The sequence below is a fragment of the Pristis pectinata genome, chromosome 20 (genome assembly GCF_009764475.1).
Source record: "Pristis pectinata isolate sPriPec2 chromosome 20, sPriPec2.1.pri, whole genome shotgun sequence".
In the NCBI taxonomy this organism is placed as follows: Eukaryota; Metazoa; Chordata; class Chondrichthyes; order Rhinopristiformes; family Pristidae; genus Pristis; species Pristis pectinata.
Genome location: NC_067424.1, coordinates 1797324 through 1818504, shown reverse-complemented (window position 1 = coordinate 1818504; position 21181 = coordinate 1797324). Strand labels below are relative to the sequence as shown.

Genomic DNA, 21181 nt, shown 5'->3' with positions numbered 1-21181 from the left:
CCTGATAGGGTGATGGAGGCAAATTCATTGGGGGCTTTTAAGAGGGACTTGGATGGGCATGTGAATGAGAGGAAACTAGAGGGATATGGGCATTCTATAGGTAGGAGGGATTAGCTATGTCGGCACAAGATTGTGGGCCAAAGGGCCTGTTCTGTGCAGTACTGTTCTATGTTCTATATGTTCCCTGTAAATATGGTGGGCCAAAGGGCATGTTTCTGTGCTGTATGACTCTACGACTATTTAGAACCAGTCACATTGAAGGCACAGCAATATATTTCCTGGTGAGAATGGTGTTGTGACTTGGGGAATGGCTGAGGACCATCCTGGCTGGTTTGTCCTTCGTGGTGATGAGCTTTTTGAGGGTTATTGGAGCTGTATTCATCCAGATAAGTGGAGAGTGTCCCCCATACTTTTGAGCTTGTGGTTTTCTTTTAGTCCCAAGTATTTGTACTTGGAAAAGAAAAACATAAAACAACAGAATACAAAGGGTGTGTACAGGTGAACAGCACCTGATCTAGAAATTATGTTCAGTATTTAATCTGATCAAGTTTGCTACTCACTTTAGCAAGTGCAGCAGGCCGACAGGAATTCCATAAAAGGAATCGTTCTGCAAAGAAATAGATGGAAATGATTTGAAGTCAAGTTATTTGTGAATTTTATTGATGGGAATTGATGTTTTCCCAATTATGCTTATGGATAATTTACACCAGATGTTAACTTTTCCCTGTCTTAATTTTATGTTTGTAGCATATGCTCAGTCACTATCTCAATCTATCTTGTTTGCGAACTCTGCTATTAGCTTTCCTGCATCATATTTTATCTCTGACCTCAGAACAGCAGGTAAATATCTTGACGTTTCACATTCACTTTTAAACAATGACAAAAGTATTGTCACTGAAACTGACTCAGTCAAATGTATTTACACCAAAATACAGGATCTAAACAATCAAATACTGATTTTAAACACATTTAGATTGACGTCTTTTTACTGCATTTCTCCAAATCTATTTCCATATAAGTCCAGGTAGCGTGTAGACAATTGCAGGGAGAGCAAAATAACATGCCAGTAAAATTTAAATAAATGAGAAATGTTCTTGAGCAGCAAGAGTATTGAATACCTTTTGGGGGAAATTGTCTACAGTTTTGCCCAATGCAGGTTTGTTGTGATGTGGTGGGTGAGAAATTGAAAGGAAAAATGGTAACAAATCAAAGTTAATGATTTCCTCTGAATGCACCCGATATTTGTAACAAAGTGGTACAAATAGAGATAGATGAGTGTAATTTAATGGGATAGCTAGGTGACCAAAGTTGACAACTGAATATTCCAGGGTATCTGAATTTTCATAAGAATAGATAAAGTGGAAATGGTGATGAATTGGAGACATTTAAGATATTTATTTACTAGTCACATGTACATCGAAACACACAGTGAAATGCTTCTTTTTGCTTTACTGAGAATGTGCTGGGGGCAGCCCGCAAGTGTCGCCACTCTTCTGGCACCAACACAGCATGCCCACAGCTCCTAATCTGTACGTCTTTGGAATGTGGGAGGAAACCGGAGCACCCGGAGGAAACCCACGTAGTCATGGGGAGAACATGCAAACTCCTTACAGACAGCGGCGGGAGTTGAACCCGGATCACTGGCACTGTAATAGCGTTTAGCAGGTGGTGAAATCGGATGATGGCTTTGGAAATAGAAAAGTAGAATCAGTTTTGTTGGAGGAAAGGAAAGAAATAGTTTACTGGGAGTAGACTAAAGGATTTCTAACTGTGGCTTTCTGATTTCCCTTGGTATGGGGATAATAGCAAAGTTAATGCAATAGTTATGGGTCACTGTTCATACGGGAAAGTCAAAGTGACAGGATTTTTATTTTCCAGTTCATAGAATACATTTTGTGGACCCAACCAGTGAACAGGTCATTTTAGATCTGGCCCTGTGAAATACAGAGGATTAATTCATGACATAATAAAGGATCCTTTGGGAAAGAACCCAAAGTGTGGAAATTTGTAACACATACACAAAAAATGCAGGTCAACTCAAATCCTGCTAATTGCTATCCAACACCCTGCTCTCAGTCATAAGTAAAGTGTCATTAACAGTGCTATCAAGTGGTCCTTAATTGGCAATAACTTGCTGTATTATGTACAGTTTGAGTTTTGCCAGGATCAAGGCTCCAGACCTTATCAGATCCACATTACCAAATTCCAGAGGTGAGGCAAGAATGACTGGCCTTGACATCAAGGCACCATTTACAAATGTGACATCATGGACATCTAGTGACATGGAAGGATCAGGGGAAGAGAGAGTTGCAGTTTACCATCCCAGGCATCATTCAAGGAGCTCCTCTGGGCAATGCCCAAGGTCCATCTTCAGCTGCTTCCTGAATGGCCTTCCTTCCATTGTAAGGTCAGAAGTGGGAATATTTGCTGGTGTTTGCACAATGATCAGTTCCGTTTGCAAAACATCAGCAAATTAACCAGTCCATACCTTCGCGCAAAAAGACCTACCTGTAAATGGCAGTGAGATTTGTCCTGTAAAAAGTAAGTGCCAGAGACCAACTCCACCTACCCCTGACGTGTGATGGCTTTGCCATCGACAAGTCTTCTGTCATCAGTATCCCAGGTACATCACCATGAGCAGAACTCAACTGGATCTACCACATAAATACTGTGGTTAGAAGACCAGGTCAGAAGCTTGGGTCACCTGCAACAAGTGCTCTACTCCTTATAATCAAAACTAGAAGGCAGAGATCAGGAGTGTGATATAAACCTCTCCACTTGCCTGGGTGAGTGCGCACTCAAGAAGCTCAATATTCAGGTCAAGATACCCCACTTGATTGACACCAAATTTTACTTCTCTCCACCACTGTCGCACTGAGGCCACAGTACTTGCCATCTACAACTTACGTGGCAGTTACTTGGCTGGGCTACACCAAGAACATCTCCCTAACCCATGACCATTACTGCCAAGAACAACAAAGGCAGCAGCTACATGGAAACATCACCACCTACAGCTTCCCCTCCAAGTCGAACGGCATTGTGATTTGGAAATGTATTGCTCGTCCCTTCATTGTCATTGTGTTAAAGTCCTGGAACTGCCTAATCAACGACATTGAGGAAGTATCTTCACCAGAAGGGTTGCAGCAGTTCACGAAGATGCTCTCCACTTCCTTGGAGGCAACCAAGGGATGGGTAGTAAATGCTGACCTCACAGGCAACACTCAGATCCAAAAAAAGTTGTTCTTTGAAAAAGAAAATCAATTTGGGAATGACAAATTGAAACTAAAGTCTTAAACGTATCCAGCTGCAAAGGGTAAGGGGCATGTTGGCTGAAATGGATTAGGATGGTTAAAGAAAAAATTTAATTCTCAACAAAAACGTACCATAGAGAATAATGACTTGAGAGGAAAGGGCATCTGTTAGTGATTAACTAAAAAGTTAAGGAGGGCATTATATTGAAAGGAAGAGCTTATAATTTTGTTCAAAATAACCTGAGGTTTAGAAATACCAGGAACCACTAAAATATAATTAGAGGGAGAAAATTGAAAATAGAACAAAAGATATAAAAACAGATTGTAAATATGTACTTCTACTAATGTGGAAAATGGAAGAGAGTAGCAAATGTAAATGTGGGTCTCTTAGAAGCTGAGGTTGGGCTGGTGAGTCCAGAAATAGGAAGATGGTAGAGTCGAATGCATGGCTAACGAGCTGGTGTAGGAGGGCTTCAGATACCTGGATCATTGGGATCTCTTCCATGTAGGTGGGACCTGTACAAGAAAGACATGTTGACCTGAACTGGTGCAGGACCAATATCCATGCAGGGAGGTTTGCTCGTGTTACTTGGGAGGGTTTAAACTCATGTAGCAGGGGGGTGGGACCTGGAGCAGTCAGTCAGCAGCTGGAGTGGTTGAGCAGGAGGTAAAATTAAGTAAATTAAACAGCAAAAACAGGCGGGGCCGGGATAATGAATACAGCAGGGTGGTCTTTATTTTAATGCAAGGAGCATAATGGGTAGGGCAGATCAGCTTCGTGCTTGGATTAGTACACGGAAGTATTATGTTGTAGCCATTACAGAAACTTGATTGAGAGAAGGTCAGGATTTGCAGGTCAATGTTTCAGGGCACAGATGTTCTAGATGTGACAGAGGGGGATGTAAAAGAGGTGGGGAAGTTGCATTACTGATTAGGGAAAATGTCACAGTTGCAATAAGAGAGGACATCCAGGAGGGCTCACCCACTGAGGCAATATGGATAGAACTTGGGAATAAGAAGCATGGAGTCACTATAATGGGATTACACTATAGGCTTCCCAATAGTTAATGGGAGATAGAGGAACAGATTTGCAGGCAGATCAAGGAAAGATGTAAAAACAGGGTTGTGGCAGTGGGTGACTTCAACTTCCCCAGTATTGACTGGGGCTCCCTTCGTGCCAGGGACTTATATGGGGCAGAATTTGTTAGGTGCATCGAGGAGGATTCCTTGAAATGATATGTAGATAGTCCAACTAGGAATGGAGCCTTACTACACCTTGTATTGAACAATGAGCCTGGTGATCAAAGTTTCAGTGGGGGGCCATTTTGGGAACTGTGACTATAATTCCGCAAGTTTTAAGATAGTTATGGATGAGACTGTTCCTCGGGTGAAAGTGCTAAATTAGAGGAATGCTAATTACGGCAATGATTGGCAGGAACTGTAGATTGGGAGCAGATGCTTGAGGGTAAATCCACATCCGACATGTGGGAGTCAAATGACAGTTGATTAAAGTTTAGGACCAGCATGTTCCACAGGGTGAAAGGTAAGGATGGCAAGGTTTGGGAACCTTGTATGACCTTGAATGACAAGAGATAATATAAGTTTAGTCAAAAAGGAAACGTGTAAGGTTTAGTAAAAGGAAATCAGACACGGCCTTTGAGGGATATAAAGGAAACAGAAAAGAAAAATAAGAAATTAAGAGGGCTAAAAGAGGCCGTCAAGTACTCTTGGCAAGTAGGATAAAGGAGAGACTAAAGGCATTTTTTTTACTTATATGAGGAGCAAGAGGGTAACTAGGGAAAGGGTTGGTCCACTGGAGGACAAAAGAGGGAATCGATGCCTGGAGCCAGAGGAGATGGGTGAGGTCCTAAATGAGTTCACATCAGTGTTCACCAAGGAGAAGGGCATGGATGATGATGAGATCATGGAGAATTGTGTAGATATTCCAGTGCATTTCAATGTTGAGGAGGAGGAGGTGTTTGGTGTCTTGAAGAACATTAAGGTAGATAAGTCCCCAGGGCCTCATGGGATCTATCCCAAGATATCCCAAGAAGGGCAGGCATGGAGGTGTAGCGGTTAGCATAACGCTTTACAGTGCCAGCGACCCGGGTTCAATTCCAGCCACTGTCTGTAAGGAGTTTGTACGTTCTCCCCGTGTCTGCGTGGGTTTCCTCCGGGTGCTCCGGTTTCCTCCCACATTCCAAAGACGTACGGGTTAGGAAGTTGTGGGCGTGCTGTGTTGGCGCCGGAAGCGTGACAGCACTTGCGGCCTGCCCCCAGAACACTCTACACAAAAGGTGCATTTCACTGTGTGTTTCAATGTACGTGTGACTAATAAAAATATCTTTAAAAATATCTTAAATATTGAGGGAAGTGGGAAAGGATTACTGGGGCCTTGACAGATCTTTGTATTCTCTTTAGCCACGAGCAAGTTGTCAGGATACTGGAGAACAGCCAGTGTTGTTCCTTTGTTTAAGAAGGGCAATAGGAACAAACCAGGAAATTATAGGCCAGTGAGCCTTGTGTCAGTGGTAGGGAAATTAATGGAGAACATTCTTAGGGACAGAATTAACGAAGATTTGGGGGAGAAAACACACTAATTGGGAATAGTCAGCATGGCTGTGCAGGAGATGCTGTCTTGCAAACTTGATTGGGTTTTTTGAGGAAGTGATGAAGATGATTGATGAGGGTAGGGCAGTGGATGTTGTCCCCATGGAGTTTAGTAAAGCAATTGACAAAGTCCCTCATGGTAGGCTGGTCCAGAAGATTGTTGCATGGGATCCATGGTGAGTTAGTAAATTGGATCCAAAATTGGCTTGGCCATAGAAGATTGAGGGCAGTGAGAGAGGGATGTTTTTCTGACTGGAGGTATGAGACCAGCAGTGTTCTTCGAGGATCAGTGCTGGAACCTCTGTTGTTTGTAATATATTAATAATTTAGGTGAAAATATCAGAATCAGGTTTATTATCACTGACATATGTCATGAAATGTGTTGTTTTGTAGCATCAGTACTGTGCAAGACATAAAGACAAAAATTACTATAAGTTACAAAAATAAATAGCGCAAAAGAGGAATAACAAGGTAGTGTTCATGGGTTCCTGGACCATTCAGACATCTGATGACAGGGAAGAAGTTGTTCCTAAACATTGAGTGTGATTCTTCAGGCTCCTGTACCTCCTCCCTGATGGTAGTGACGTGAAGAGAGCTTGTCCCGGGTGGTGAAGGTCCTTATGATGCAGAGGACACGAAAACTAGTGGAGTTATGGATAGTGTGAAAGGTTGTCAAAGGACACGGCGTAGTATAGACCTGCTGGAACTTCGGGTGAGGAAATAACAGGTGGAGTTGAATCTAGACAAGTGTGAGGTGGTACACTTCTGGGAAGTCAAATGCAAGAGGAAAGTACACAGTAAATGGCAGGACCCTTGGGAGCATTGATGTATAGAGGGAGGTTGTGGACACAGCTCAGCATATCACAGAAACCAACCTCCTCTCCATGAACTCTGTCTATACTTCTCACTGCCTAGGTGAAGCAGCCAGCATAATCAAAGACCCCACCCACCCCGGACATTCTCTCTTCTCCCCTCTCCCATCGGGCAAAAGTCTGAAAGCACGTACCACCAGGCTCAAGGACAGCTTCTATCCTGCTGCTATAAGACTATTGAATGGTTCCCTAGTACGATAAGATGGACTCTTGACCTTGCAATCTACCTTGTTTTGGTCTTCCACCTTATTGTCTGCCTGCACTGCACTTTCTCTGTAGCTGTGAGACATTATTCTGCCTTCTGTATTGTTTTACCTTGTACTACCTCAATGCACTGTGTAATGAATTGATCTGTATGAATGGTATGCAAGACAAGTTTTTCACCGTACCTTGATCCTGGTGACAATAACAAACCAATTCCAATTCCAAGTGGTAACACAAGTGGATAGGGTAGTAAAGAAGGCATACAACATAACTTGCCTTCATTGGTTGGGTCATTATGTATAAAAGTTGGCAAGTCATGTTGCAACAGTATAAAACTTTGGTTAGGCCATAGTTGGAGTATTGTGTGCAGTTCTGGTCACCATACTATAGGACAGATGTTGAGTCTTTGGAGGTGGTGCAGAAGAGGTTCACCAGGATGTTCCCTGGTGTTTAATAGCTTTCAGGAGAGGTTGGACAAACTTGGATCGTTTTCTCTGGAGTGTTCAATGCTGAGAGGTGACCTGATGGAAGTATATAAAATTATGAGAGGCATAGATAGGTAATCATTCTCCCAGGGTGGAAATGTCAAATACTAGAGGGCATAGATTCAAGGTGAGAGGGGGAAAGTTTAAAGGAGATTTGTGAAGCAATATTTGTTTTTACATGGAGTGGTAGGGGCCTGGAACATGCTATCGAGGGAAGTAGTGAAAGCAGATACAACAGCAACAATTAAGAAGCATTAGACAGGCACATGAACAGGCAGGGAATGGAGGGATATAGACCATGTGTAGGTAGATGGGATGGGCTTAAATTGGCATCATGGTCAGCACAGACACGGTGGGCCAAAGAGCCTGTTCCTGTGCTGCACTGTTCTGTGTTCTGTCATGATTAGGGAATAAGTAAATGGAAGAGACGTTAACCAAGTTTTGTGTCTGATTTCACAGCAGCACACCAAATGCACCAGAAATAGTAGGAAACAAGGTCTTAAAAAGAAGCTCAAAATTATTCTCTTTAGAGAATTTGTTATCAGTAAACTAATGATAATGTGAGATTCCCCCACTGCCTGCATTGTAGATTTCTGCTGGAGGTACTATCAGGAAAGCAGTAACCACGTTGTGATCTTCCAAAGCTCTTGATTCTACAAATTCCAGGTGGATTTGAAATCAAATAAAATCAGAGAGGGAAAATGAGTGAACTCCAGGCCAGTTAGCCTAACATCTGTTGTGAAAATCCTGAAGTCGTCTGATTGAGGAGAAGAGTGGGCAGTTTGACCCCTCATTAGATATCATAGCTGATCTGGTTGTAAACTTGGAATTCCCGTCTACCTGTGGTAACCTTTCACCTGTTTCCCTCGTGCTCTATCTTGCTTGTCAAGAATCTGTCTACCTCTGTTTTAAAACTATTGCAAGACTGTTCCACTGTCCTTAAGGAGTAGCCCCAAAGATTCATGGCCCTCTTGAGAGAGAAATATTCACTTCATCTTGGTCTTAAATGACAGCCCTGGTCTATGATTAGTAGCATCAGAACACTTTGAAAGTGCTCTGATTAGGTGGAATCAAAATGGTTTTATGAAAGGAAAATAACATTTGATGGGTTTGTTAGAATTTTGAAGATGTGAGTAGCAGGATGGATAAAGGAGACCTGTGACTGTAGTGTATTTGATACAGTGCCACCGTAACAGTTCTTCCAAGTTAGGTCTCATGGTATCGAAGTTAACATCATGCATGGAGTACTGGTCGCCCGACAGAAAACAAGGATAAAACATGCAGTCATAGATTCAAGATAAATGGAAGAGGCAGACGCAGGTACAGTTACAGCATTTAAAAGACATTTGGACAGGTACATGGATTGGAAAGGTTTGGAGGAATGTGGGCCAAACACAGGCAATGGGATTGGTGTAGACATCTGGGTTGCTATGGACGAATTGGGCTGAAGGGCCTGTTTCCGTACTGTATAACTCTATGAATCCATAAATGGTCACCTATTTAAGACTAAGATTTCATTTTTCTTTATGACATAGATGAAGGCCATTGTGGTTCTGCTGGGTCTCAGAGTTATCCCATTTCCCCACTGTTTTCCTGTAACCTACTCTCACTTTCACACACAGTAATGCTCTAATTCTTCCATCAGCTGTCTGCAATTTGGTTAATTTTCAGTAGCCAATTAACCCAACACGTGTCTGGGATGTGGGGGAGAGCCAGAGGAGCTGGGGGAAACCCATACAGTGACAGGCTGTTTATGCAAACTCTACACAGAGGGTACCTGCGGTCAGAGTCAAACCCGGGTAACTGGAGCTGCAAGACAACTGCACTACCTGCGGTACCCCTCTACTGCCCAATGTGATGAGAGTATTCTGAGGGCTTTGAGTACTTGGAATCCTCTGTTTCAAAGACCTTTGGGCGCTGAGTCATTGAACAGAGCCAAAGTTGAGATGGGTGTTTAGACAACATTCGTGTAAAGGAGTGGAGACTAGTTTGATCCTGCAGTTGACCTCCACGAGCTTCTCTTGCCTGTTGCCCACAGGATCCATCTACTTTAGTGCTGCTAACTCAACCCTCTATAAAAACAGTTCCTAACTGTCAACACCGAAGATGTAATGATGCCTTCGGAGTATTCTTGGCGCCATATTAGGTGTCTCCTAAGAAACTGCCCTGGTAGGCATCTTTCATGTAGTTTAAAACATGGCAGACAACTGAAACAATTCCAAATGAGTATCCCCTATTAATTAACCAAACATTTGAGTATCTTGTATTGGACAGCCAACTAAACCACAACTTCATTGATATCCACCTTGCTTGGCAAGCTGTCAGGCACGGTAGTGTAGCGGTTAGCGTAACGCTATTACAGCGCCAGCGACCTGGGTTCAGTTCTGGCCACTGTCTGTAAGGAGTTTGTATGTTCTCCCCGTGTCTGCGTGGATTTCCTTCGGGTGCTCCAGTTTACTCCCACATTCCAAAGGCATACAGGTTAGGAAGTTGTGGACATGCGATGTTGGCACTGGAAGCGTGGTGACACTTGCGGGCTGCCCCCAGAACACTCTATGCAAAAGATGCATTTCACTGTGTTTTGATGTACATGTGACTAATAAAGAGATCTTAATCTTAAAATATTTCTCTCATTCAAAGGTTTTTGAGAACATTTCAACAATGAGAGACCTGAACTTGATCTCTAGCAATTAAAAAAATTAAAAGTTAAGATTTACCCAAGCCTTTCTCAGCCGCCCTCCTCCATTGAACCCATTGAAGATCTGGCTCAAGTTTGAGCAGATTCCACACATCCCCATGATTTCAGACTACCACACTGAATTGCATTGGAATCCTTCATTGCAGTGCAGCTGACTAGCATCTGTTGGAAACTTAGGACATCTGAATTTGTGTAAAACTTACAGAAATTCCTAACGCTACCTTTTATGTGGAGAAATGCCAGGAGTTACCATATCCCCACAGAATGTTCTGGTTACTTGGAAATTAGGCAAATGTGAAACCCATTCTCTCTGCAAACAAAAGTTTAGACATAATTACCCAAAATCTAATGTACCATAGCAAAATATTAATTTTTGAGACAACATTTCTGGAAAAGTAACATGAAAGCAATTGCTTCAAATTTTTCCTGTTCACTTTGTACTTAAAGCATTATCTGAAAACCCGATTTGGCAAAATATTTTGGAAGAAATAGTGTCTGCATCATATGGAACGAGTAGAACTCTATCTGCATGCAAACCTTGCCTCAAAGGATTGACCTTGAACCTTTCAACAGTAAGCTGTAAGTGACATTCCATGACGCACATTCAAAGGAAGACAGCGTACTGTGCAAATATGCAAAATAAATGGAATGTGGTATGGTTAGACACACCCAGTGTAAAACACTTGTGATTTAAGTTCACTTGTGATAGGCCCGTGAACCCATGAACACTACCTCATTATTCCTTTTATTTGCACTATTTGTTTTGTAACTTATAGTAATTTTATCTCTTTGCACTACTGCTGCAGCAAAACATCAAATTTCATGTCATTTAAGACAGTAATAATAAACCTGATTCTGATTCTGACTTAGTGTCCGCAATCACTGAGATTAACCAACTAGCAAAATATGAATTGTACAATGTCAGATTGTTTAAGTTTTGGCCAAACATAAAACAGTTATTTCCTTCCCTGAGATGGTGTAGAATTAGACCATAGGATACAGGAGCAGAGTTGAGCCATTCAGCCCATCAAGTCCGCTCCACCATTTGATTGGTTGCTTTGTTTTTTTTAACCACTACAATCACTTTTACCACTACAACCTCTACAGGGATCGTATCTTTTGCAGAAGTGGTCAGCTAGTATTGACATCCCATTGTGTTCTTGCTTCACAAGATCACAAGACAAGGGAGCAGAAGTAGGCCATTCAGCCCATCGAGTCTGCTCCAAAGAAAAGGAAAAAAGAAAAAGAAATGAGAAATTTGGAGGGGGTGGGGGGGGGCCAAAAAAAAACCTAACCCCAATTTCCGGACTTATCCTCATATCCCTTGATACCCCGACTATTCAGATATCCATCTATCTCTTCCTTAAACGCCTCCAATGATCTAGCCTCCACTGCTGTACGTGGCAAGGAATTCCACAAATTCACCACCCTCTGGCTAAAGAAATTTCTCCTCATCTCTGTTTTAAACCTGTACCCTCTAATTCTAAGATTGTGCCCTCTGGTCCTGGACTCACCCAACAAGGGAAACAGCTTGACCACATCTACTCTGTCCAGTCCTTTCAACATTTTAAATGTCTCTATGAGGTCCCCTCTCATTCTTCTGTACTCCAGTGAGTACAGTCCAAGAGCTGACAAACGCTCATCATACATAAGCCCTTCCATTCCGGGAGCCATCCTCGTAAATCTCCTCTGAACCATCTCCAACATCAGCACATCTTTCCTAAGATATGGGGCCCAAAACTGCACAATATTCCAAACGAGGCCTCACTAGTGCCCCATAGAGCCTCATCAACACTTCCTTACTTTTATACACTATACCTCTAGAAATGAATGCCAACATAGCATTCACTTTCCTTACCACCAATCCGACCTGGTGGTTAACCTTTAAGGTATCCTGCACGAGTACCCCCAAGTCCCTTTGTACTTCTGTACTTTGAATTTTCTCTCCTAGATAATAATCTGCCCGTTTATTTCTGTTTCCAAAGTGTACAACTGCACATTTCTCAACATTGAATCTCATCTGCCATTTCCTTGCCCATCCTCCTAAACTATCTAGGTCTCTCTGCAACCTTCCTGTCTCCTCAATGCTCCCTACTCCTCCACCTATCTTGGTGTCATCCGCAAACTTAGCCACAAAACCATTTACTCCATCATCCAAATCATTAATGTAAAAGGTAAAAAGAAGCGACCCCAACACCGACCCCTGCGGAACACCACTAGTAACCGGTAGCCAACTAGAACAAGATCCTTTTATTCCCACCCTTTGCTTCCTGCCAACCAGCCAATGCTCCACCCATTCTGTTATCCTACCTGTAATTCCATGACCTCTCATTTTATTAATCAGTCTCTTATGTGGCACCTTGTTGAAGGCCTTTTGAAAGTCTAAATACACAACATCCACAGCCTCTCCCTTATCCACCCTACCTGTGATTTCTACAAAAAACTCCAATAGGTTGGTCAGGCAGGATCTTCCCTTCACAAAACCATGTTGGCTAGGACCTATCTTGCCTTGCGCCTCTAGGTATTCCGTAACCCCATCCTTGAGGATCAATTCCAATAACTTCCCCACCACTGACGTCAGACTGATAGGTCTGTACTTTCCTTTATGCTGCCTCCCACCTTTCTGTTACGGACTCAGTGAAAGTCCCTTTAAGATAGAGAGTGTGTGTGTATGTGTGTGTGGGGCGTGCTTACGTCAATAGAAAATAAAGGACGTAATGACGTTGTTGAAGAAGTCAGAAGAAGAAGAAGGAGAGAGAGAGAGAGAAGGGAGAGAGACACCAGCCTGCTTGTTTTCTCTATCGATGGATGAGAAACAATAACTGTGTTTGCCACTGAAATCCATGTATGGAAGTTGGAAGTAATCCGGTGGAGTTCACTTTGTTGCTGACCTGTAGAAGGAAACAGGTATTTGTGTGTGGACGACCACGGTTCGGATGCTTTTCGGGGTGAGGAAGTCACTACCGAGTAAACACTGGAGTGTCGTTTGGGTTCCATCGTGGAACATTTGGATTTCGTATGTACTCTCTCTATGTTTTTCTACATCTACATCTTATCTTCAGACAACGGTGGTTGTTGAAGAAGCCCTTGCTCATGTTTCACCTTATGGCTTGCGGAACTGAACTTTAAGAACCATTCCGGAACTGGGATTTTTGGACTTTGTCACACACACACACACGAAGAGTTTAGTTTTGGGGTTAACGTTCGAGGTTTAACATTCTTGAATTCTAACATACTAACATTTTTTTTTTAACTTTTATTTTACGTATTATCATAAGTAGTGATTAATAAAATAGTTTTTAACACTGAATCATGCTCAGTGTGTTTCTTTTGTTGTTGGTTTGTGACAAAATTGGGGGCTCGTCCGGGATAGTTCCCAAGGTTAACGAGTGTCGTCTGGGATCGTTCCCCAGATTGACGAGATTTGTTCGGGATTCAATCCAAAGATTTTTGAGGAAGGTCTGATAAATTCTTTTTAATTGGCTTGTGTGTGTGGAAACCAGCAGCAATGGATATTAAGGCATTTTTGGAGTCACCAACCCAAAAGGGATTGGAGGTGGCGAAAAAGGATGATCTGATAAAGATTGCTACAAGGCTAAACCTTACAGAAGTAAAGCAGTCTATGAGAAAGGCAGATATTCAGAGACTGATAGCTGGCCATTATGTGGAAAAGAAGGTGTTTGAGAAGGAAGTGTTAAAACAGTTTCCTGGCAGTGTGTTACGGACTCAGTGAAAGTCCCTTTAGGATAGAGAGTGTGTGTGTATGTGTGTGTGGGGCGTGCTTACGTCAATAGAAGATAAAGGACGTAATGACGTTGTCTGAAGATAAGATGTAGATGTAGAAAAACATAGAGAGAGTACATACGAAATCCAAATGTTCCACGATGGAACCCAAACGACACTCCAGTGTTTACTCGGTAGTGACTTCCTCACCCCGAAAAGCATCCGAACCGTGGTCGTCCACACACAAATACCTGTTTCCTTCTACAGGTCAGCAACAAAGTGAACTCCACCGGATTACTTCCAACTTCCATACATGGATTTCAGTGGCAAACACAATTATTGTTTCTCATCCATCGATAGAGAAAACAAGCAGGCTGGTGTCTCTCTCCCTTCTCTCTCTCTCTTTCTTCTTCTGACTTCTTCAACAACGTCATTACATCCTTTATCTTCTATTGACGTAAGCACGCCCCACACACACATACACACACACTCTCTATCTTAAAGGGACTTTCACTGAGTCCGTAACATTTCTTATACAGCAGAACTACATTTGCGACCCTCCAGTCCTCCGGAACCATGTTGGAGTCTATTGATTCCTGGAAAATTATCACCAATGCCTCCGCTATCTCCTTCAGAACCCGGGGATGCACCTCATCCAGTCCGGGAGACTTATCAGTCTTTAGCCCATTTAGTCTTCAGTTCCAACTAGCCTCTTTAAACAAAAATGATCTTTAGATGTGCAGTGACCATAAATAGCTCAGCTGCTGCATCTGAACTACTAGCATCAGGTACAGACACAGTGAGCTGACAGAAGAATCCCATGAGATAAACCTTCTGGCATTCAACAAAAGTATATTTGTTTTGAAGACAGCACAAGTCTGCAGTGTAGAGGATGTTATAAATGCCTTTCCCTGTGGATTGTTCAGTAGAACAAACTTATGAAAATCAAAAAACTACATATGTTGGGAAATTGAAATAGTGGTGAGAAGAACAGTTAATGTTTGGGATTCTGACGAAGGGTCTTTGACCTGAAGCGTTAACTTAGTTTGTGTCTCCACAGATGCTGCCTGACCTTCTGAGTGTTTCCAGCAGTTTCTTTTATTTCTGTTTCCCAACATTTGCAGTTTTTTTTGATTTTCATAAGTCACTGTTTATATACTTAAGAGTTATTTGGGAACTCAGCATTTTGTCTTACAAAAGAAGCAAGTGTGGGTTTACACTGAAAAATGATATAATTGTAAAGGAAGATATGTTGGGGAAGGAGGCTATTGAAGCGGAAGGTTCTGCTTCACAGTTCCCATTTCTTTGGGAAAAAGTTGTGTGTACCTTTGTAGACATATTTCACTGGACTCAACCAGTTACTGATTGAAAAATGTGGCACCCGTTGTCAAAAAAGGGTTAGGGACAGGGATCAGCCAACAAATTGTACAATCTGTACTGGGCACTGCTCTAATGAAGGGGACATGTTAGTCGATGTGTACACAGAAGGCTCTTATAAATAACTAAGTAAAAACAAAACAGACATAAAGGATTAAATATTGGCCAGGACACCGGGAAGGACTCCCTTGCTCTTCAAAAGAATGCCATGGCACCTTTTGGTTCACCTGAGAATGTCATCAGTGCATCAATTTAAAGTCTTGTCAGAAATTCAGTACTCAGTGCAGCATTCCTTCAGTAGTATACTCTGGCATTGGTCTAGTTTTTCTGTGTTCAAGTCTCCAGCATGGGACTTTCTAATTCAGATGTAATTTCTACTGACTGAGCCACAATTATTAAGCTAACAACGTTATACTTCTGGTCCTTGCATCCTCTTGATGAATGTTGTGTGTAAATTAGAGAATTGTTGTCAATCAGTATAAAGGGGCTTGGACTATGAGCTGGCAAAACTGTGCTAGGTAAGGATCACTGAGGTAGAATGTGAGGTTGTGCAATTTGGATGTAAGAGTTGTAGATCGGGATACGGCAATGAGTAACTATTGGGGAAACAGGAGCAAAGAGAAGGAAGTTATTCTTCAGTTATGAAATCCCTTGGTGAATCACTTTCTGGGTTGGGTTTTGGTGGGTGCACTGCACTGAGTTTACAGGGATAATGGTAGAGCCCAGCATGCTAGCAAGATGAGTTAAATTGAGGAAACATTGCACAAAATCTGGTTTGTATTTTCTTTATGTTTAATAAGTTGGATTTGGTACATTCACTTGTACCAAGCTACAGTGAAAAACTTGTCTTGCATATTGTGCAGATACATTGAGTTAGTACTGAGTGCATTGTGGTAGTACAGGGTAAAAACAAGAACAGAATGCAGAATAAAGTGTCACAGCTACAGCGAAGTGCAGGTAGACAATAAGGTGCAAGGTCATAACAAGGTAGATTGTGAGGTCAAGAGTCCATCTCATCGTATAAGGGAACCGTTCAATAGTCTTATCACAGTGGGATAGAAACTGTCCTTGAGCCTGGTGGTATGTGGCCTCAGGCTCCTGTATCTTCTGCCTGATGAGAGAGGAGAAATCCAACTTTAAAATAATTGTGGTAGTCTAGAGAATACACGTAGTATGTCACTGTGTCTCAGCTTCTAAGCTGAGGTGAAAACGGAGCACAGCCTCATACCTGTCCAACATTGCCTTCATGCCCAACACTCCAAGCAATTCTTAAAAGCCATTTCAGTTTGGTTGAGCACTTCAAATTGCTCCAGTTTGATGTAAATTGGACTGATATTGACACATTAATCCAATACTGTTAGCCAGATACATTGACAGCCCTTTTCAACAGTTGAGCGGTTCTCTCTGTGCTGTTGTCCTGGTTGTTTCTGAGGAGCCTTTATAGATGGATAGTGATGAAGGTGGTACCATTTAAACTAACTAGTTGTGTCGTTGGCCATCGGACGATCCTGCAGTATTTCAGATTTATTGTGACCTCTGTTGTTCTGTTGTACACCTAACTTGTAAACTTTAGATTTAGTTAATAATTATAAAGTTTAAAAATGAATAATTATTAGTTGTATAATTAATTACACTTTATTATCACAAAAAAAGTTTCAACGCTGGATACCTTGAGTTTCATTCCTGGCACCAGTATGCTGGACATCAGTCTCTCCACACCTGCAGACAGACCCATTATAGCTCAACTGCTCTTGATCATCTGGGTGCCTGCCTAAATGGGGAGTTCCAAACTGTGTTAACTTTGTAGGTGGCTAATGACACCCAGCACCTCTCACATAATCACATCTTTTCTAGTTTTGTCTGGACAATTTCTTTGTGTGATCTGGGGCTACAATAACTGACTGCAGCTTCTTGGCCACGCTGAATGAGAAGGCGAGGCAGTTCCTCCACTGGCCCAGTATTTCAATCCCTGGCCCTCTGTGTCCCTGTTCAACGCTGTTCTGCTCAATGTGCACTTGCATTCCTCACTCTTCCTGTCAACCCACATTGCACTACACATCTCCACCATTAACCTGGTCTACCACACAATAAAGCAAATAACATGGCATCTTTCTCAGCTTCAGGATATCTCAAAGTTTTTGATGACTAAAGGCTTTCATTTGATGTTATATGGAGATGTTAATTCCGATGTGATGGTGCTCGGTCTTGTGTTTATCTGCTCACCCTGCCTTTGTCCTCCTGAAGATTTTTACAATTATTCCTCAGCTTATCAAACTCTACTTTTGTGTGGTCAGCAAGTTTTGATGATTTGTTCCTTGAGCCTGATCCAAAACAATATTTTGATCTCCAGGTTGTATATCCAATTCTACTTACAACTTCTGTTGTGCCTCATGAGTAGTTCTGGCCCACTCAAGCTCCTCAAAAACTCCCATCTCCATTCACCTTCCTCAGAGATCCTCCAAGTACTGCTTACCACCTGAGATCTGAAGTGAAATGTTGGAAGTCCTGGGGAGTTGAGGAGTCTCTTTGTATCTTAGAACATCAGGCTTTCTGAGATTCGCAAGAGAGCTTTGAAAACCTAGCTTGTTTTCAACCTTCAACATAATTAGTAATCCTTGTAAAGTCTATAGGTCATTAAATACAACTTTGGTCATAAAGTAATAAAATGAGAAAGAGGCCTCTTGCTGGAATTTCCCTGGAGCGAAGGAAGCTGAGGGGAGATCCGATAGTAATATATAAAATTGAGTCACACAGCACAGAAACAGCCCTTTGGCCCAACTCGTCCATGCCGACTGTGTTGCCCAGCGAGCTAGTCCCATCTGCCTGCATTTGGCCCATAGCCCTCTAAACCTCTCCTATCCATGGACTTATCTAGATGGCTTTTAAACGTTGCTAATGTGCCCACCTCAACCACTATTTCTGGCAGCTCATTCCAAATACGCACCAACCACTGCGTGAAGAAGCTGCCCCTGATGTCCCTTTTAAATCTTAAACCTCTGCCCTCTTGTTTTTAGCATTTCCACACCCCCCCCCCGAGGAAAAAGACTATGTGTCTTCACCCTATTTGTGCCCCTTATGATCTTATACACCTCTGTCAGGTCACCCCTCAATCTCCTACGTTCCAGGGAATAAAGTCCTAGTGTACGCAACCTCTCCTTGTAACTCAGGCCCCCAAGTCCAGGCAACACCCTGGTAAATCTTTTCTGCACTCTTTCTAGTTTAATAACATCTTTCCTACTATGGGGTGACCAAAACTGTACACAGTACTCCAAGTGAAGCCTCATCAATGTCTTAAATAACTGCAGCATAACTTCCCAGCTCCTATACTCAATGCCCTGACTGATGAAGGCAAGCATGCCAAGCACCTTCTTCACCACCCTGTCTACCTGTGACACTATTTTTGGTGAACTATGCACTTGTATTCCTAGGTCCCTCAGTTCCATAACACTCTCCAAGGCCCTACCATTCACTGTACAAGTCCTACCCTGGTTTGATCTCCCAATATGCAATACTTCACATTTATCTGGATTGAAAGCCATTTGCCAATCCTCAGCCCACATCCCCAGCTGATCAACATCCCCCTGTGATTTTCGTAACCTTCTACATTATCTACAACACCACCTATTTTAGTATCATCCGCAAACTTACTAACCAGGCGTTGTACGTTCACATCCAAACCATGGTTAGCAAATCATGGTTAGCATAGATATGCTAGATAGAATGTTTTTCCTATGCTAGGGGTATGAAAAACAAGGGGGGCATGGGTTTAAGATTAGAGGAAGGAGTTTTGAAGGGGATCTAAGGGGAAAGTTTTTCCCACAGAGAGTGGCTGATACCTGGAACTCACTGCCAGAGGAGGTGCTGGGGTCAGATACAGTCACTGTGTTTTGAGGGATATTTAGACAGGCACTTGAATGATGCAGGAAAATTGGATAAGGGGAGATGGGCAAAAGGGTTGGCATGGATGTGGTGGGCCGAAGGGCCTGTTTCTGTGCCATACAACTCTAGGGCTCTGTGACCACAGAATGGGAGGCAAACAGCTAGTAAAACTCTTGGGAATTTGGGGGAATATTTCTTTCAAGCAAACAACCCAGAAATGTTTATGTAAGTAAATTGTTTAGAAAGGTTCAGAAATAGATATCATCATCTCCTACCTCTGGCATGTACCTTTGATGTAGGTAAAATACAGTTTATTAAGGAGCACAGTTTTCGGAAGATTTTCGCAGAATTTGAAAGATGGACCCAGAAGCAGAGAGCATTTCCGTGACTAGTTGGGCCAGTCACTTGAATAAAATCTGATCCAGATTCCCCACTATTGTGTCTTGTGCTTACTTCAAACGTATCATTGTGAACCAGAAAGGAATGTGACTCCTGGTTGAATGCTGACGTGAAGGACATACAGACCATGAACTCCCAACTCTTGCTTTGTTGAAATTGTATGCCCTTCTTTTCTCTTGTTCACTTTCAAGAACCACTATTGAGATTGTATTGTTTAATCTAAACTGGAGAGATGTTCAAGCTTTGCAAAACTAAGAGATAAATCTGAGCACTCTGAAGTCAAGGTGGAACCATTGACCAAATCTGTCCCTGTAGGTAGCCCCAAGACACTAATACCCCTGACTGTTAGCCAGTCCGCAGCAGTTGTGTCCCCAGCATCAGCCACAGCATGGTTGCTGATGTGTGTTGATATTTGAACCATGAAACATCATTATTACCACCTGAGGCTATCTCATAGTTCAATAGTTTCAACCAGGGTGCTACCTCTACACGTGGCTCTGTCTAATGACTGTTTTAATTATCAATGCACATTGATGACAAAGTTGACCAGTTGCTTGTTGATCATGAAGTAAATGCAAGCCAAAAATTCTAAGGCATCCCATGTTAGTGGAGGGAAAGGATTTATTTTGTGATTTGTGTGAAATTTCCAATATGAAACATTTGTTATCAGTGCACTGATTCCTATTCCTTCACCTGTATGTAGTATTCCCTAAAGGAATCACGTGTCAAAGCCTGGATTGCAATAGACTCCACCATCCGTGGGTCTGATCAGTTTCGGTGAGACTGTGCACAGTTACCAGCCTTCTGTTTCTGGCCTGAGTTTTGCTCTGTTTACCGAGATGTTGGGTGGTTAAAGGTGCGCATTCCAGCTTGTAGAACATGAGAGGGTCACAAATGGGAATGACCAATGTTATATAGCACGGAAACAGGCCCTTCAGCCCAGCTTGTCCATGCTTACCAAGGTACCTTCCTGAGCTGGTCCCATTTGCCTGTGTTTGGCCCATGTTCCTCTAAACCTTTCCTATCCATGGACCTGTCCAAATGTCTTTTTAAACATTGTAATTGTACCTGCCTCTGCCACCTCCTCTGGCTGCTAGTTCCACATACTTGCCACCCCTTTTAAATCTTTCCCCTCTCACCTTAAACCTTTGCCCTCTAGTTTTAGATTCCCCTACTCTGTCCTCCAATGATGGTGAAACCCATCTTTATAACCAAGTAGGACTTCTGGCTGTGGGGCGTGATAAAGGTTCATTGAGGAAAGCACATCCATAGCAGGCAGTGCCTGACTCAACCAGTTGTATCACTCGAGGACGAGCATCAAATCAGAACCGCTGTCCATGGGGAGAGACCTTATAAACAATCAGGGGAAAATTCTATTGACCCAGAGAGATCATTTAGAAAAGTTTTTGTTTTACTGTCTGAATGGGGTTGTCCTTAAACCAAAGGATTGTTTACTAAATGGGTCTTTATTAGTTATTCAAAACTTGCAAGAAAATGGGATCAATGCAAGGTTAGTGCCAGTGGGTGCTTGATGGTCTGTGTGGACTCGGTGGGTCCAAGGAACTGTTCCCGTGCTGCATGACTCCTGCTCTGTTCCAATCATTTGCAGCATCAAGGTCATATACAGGATAAACATCTCTCCATCACCAGCTGATTAGCTTTCCCTCCTACACGCAAGGTTTT

The 21181-nt window shown here is 42.5% G+C and overlaps 1 protein-coding gene across 1 annotated transcript in view; it reads left to right on the top strand.

The window, feature by feature from the left end:
• The window catches only part of LOC127580702 (6-phosphofructo-2-kinase/fructose-2,6-bisphosphatase 2-like), an 87397-nt gene that overhangs the window by 62040 nt on the left and 4176 nt on the right, over positions 1-21181 (top strand). The window lies entirely within an intron of this gene.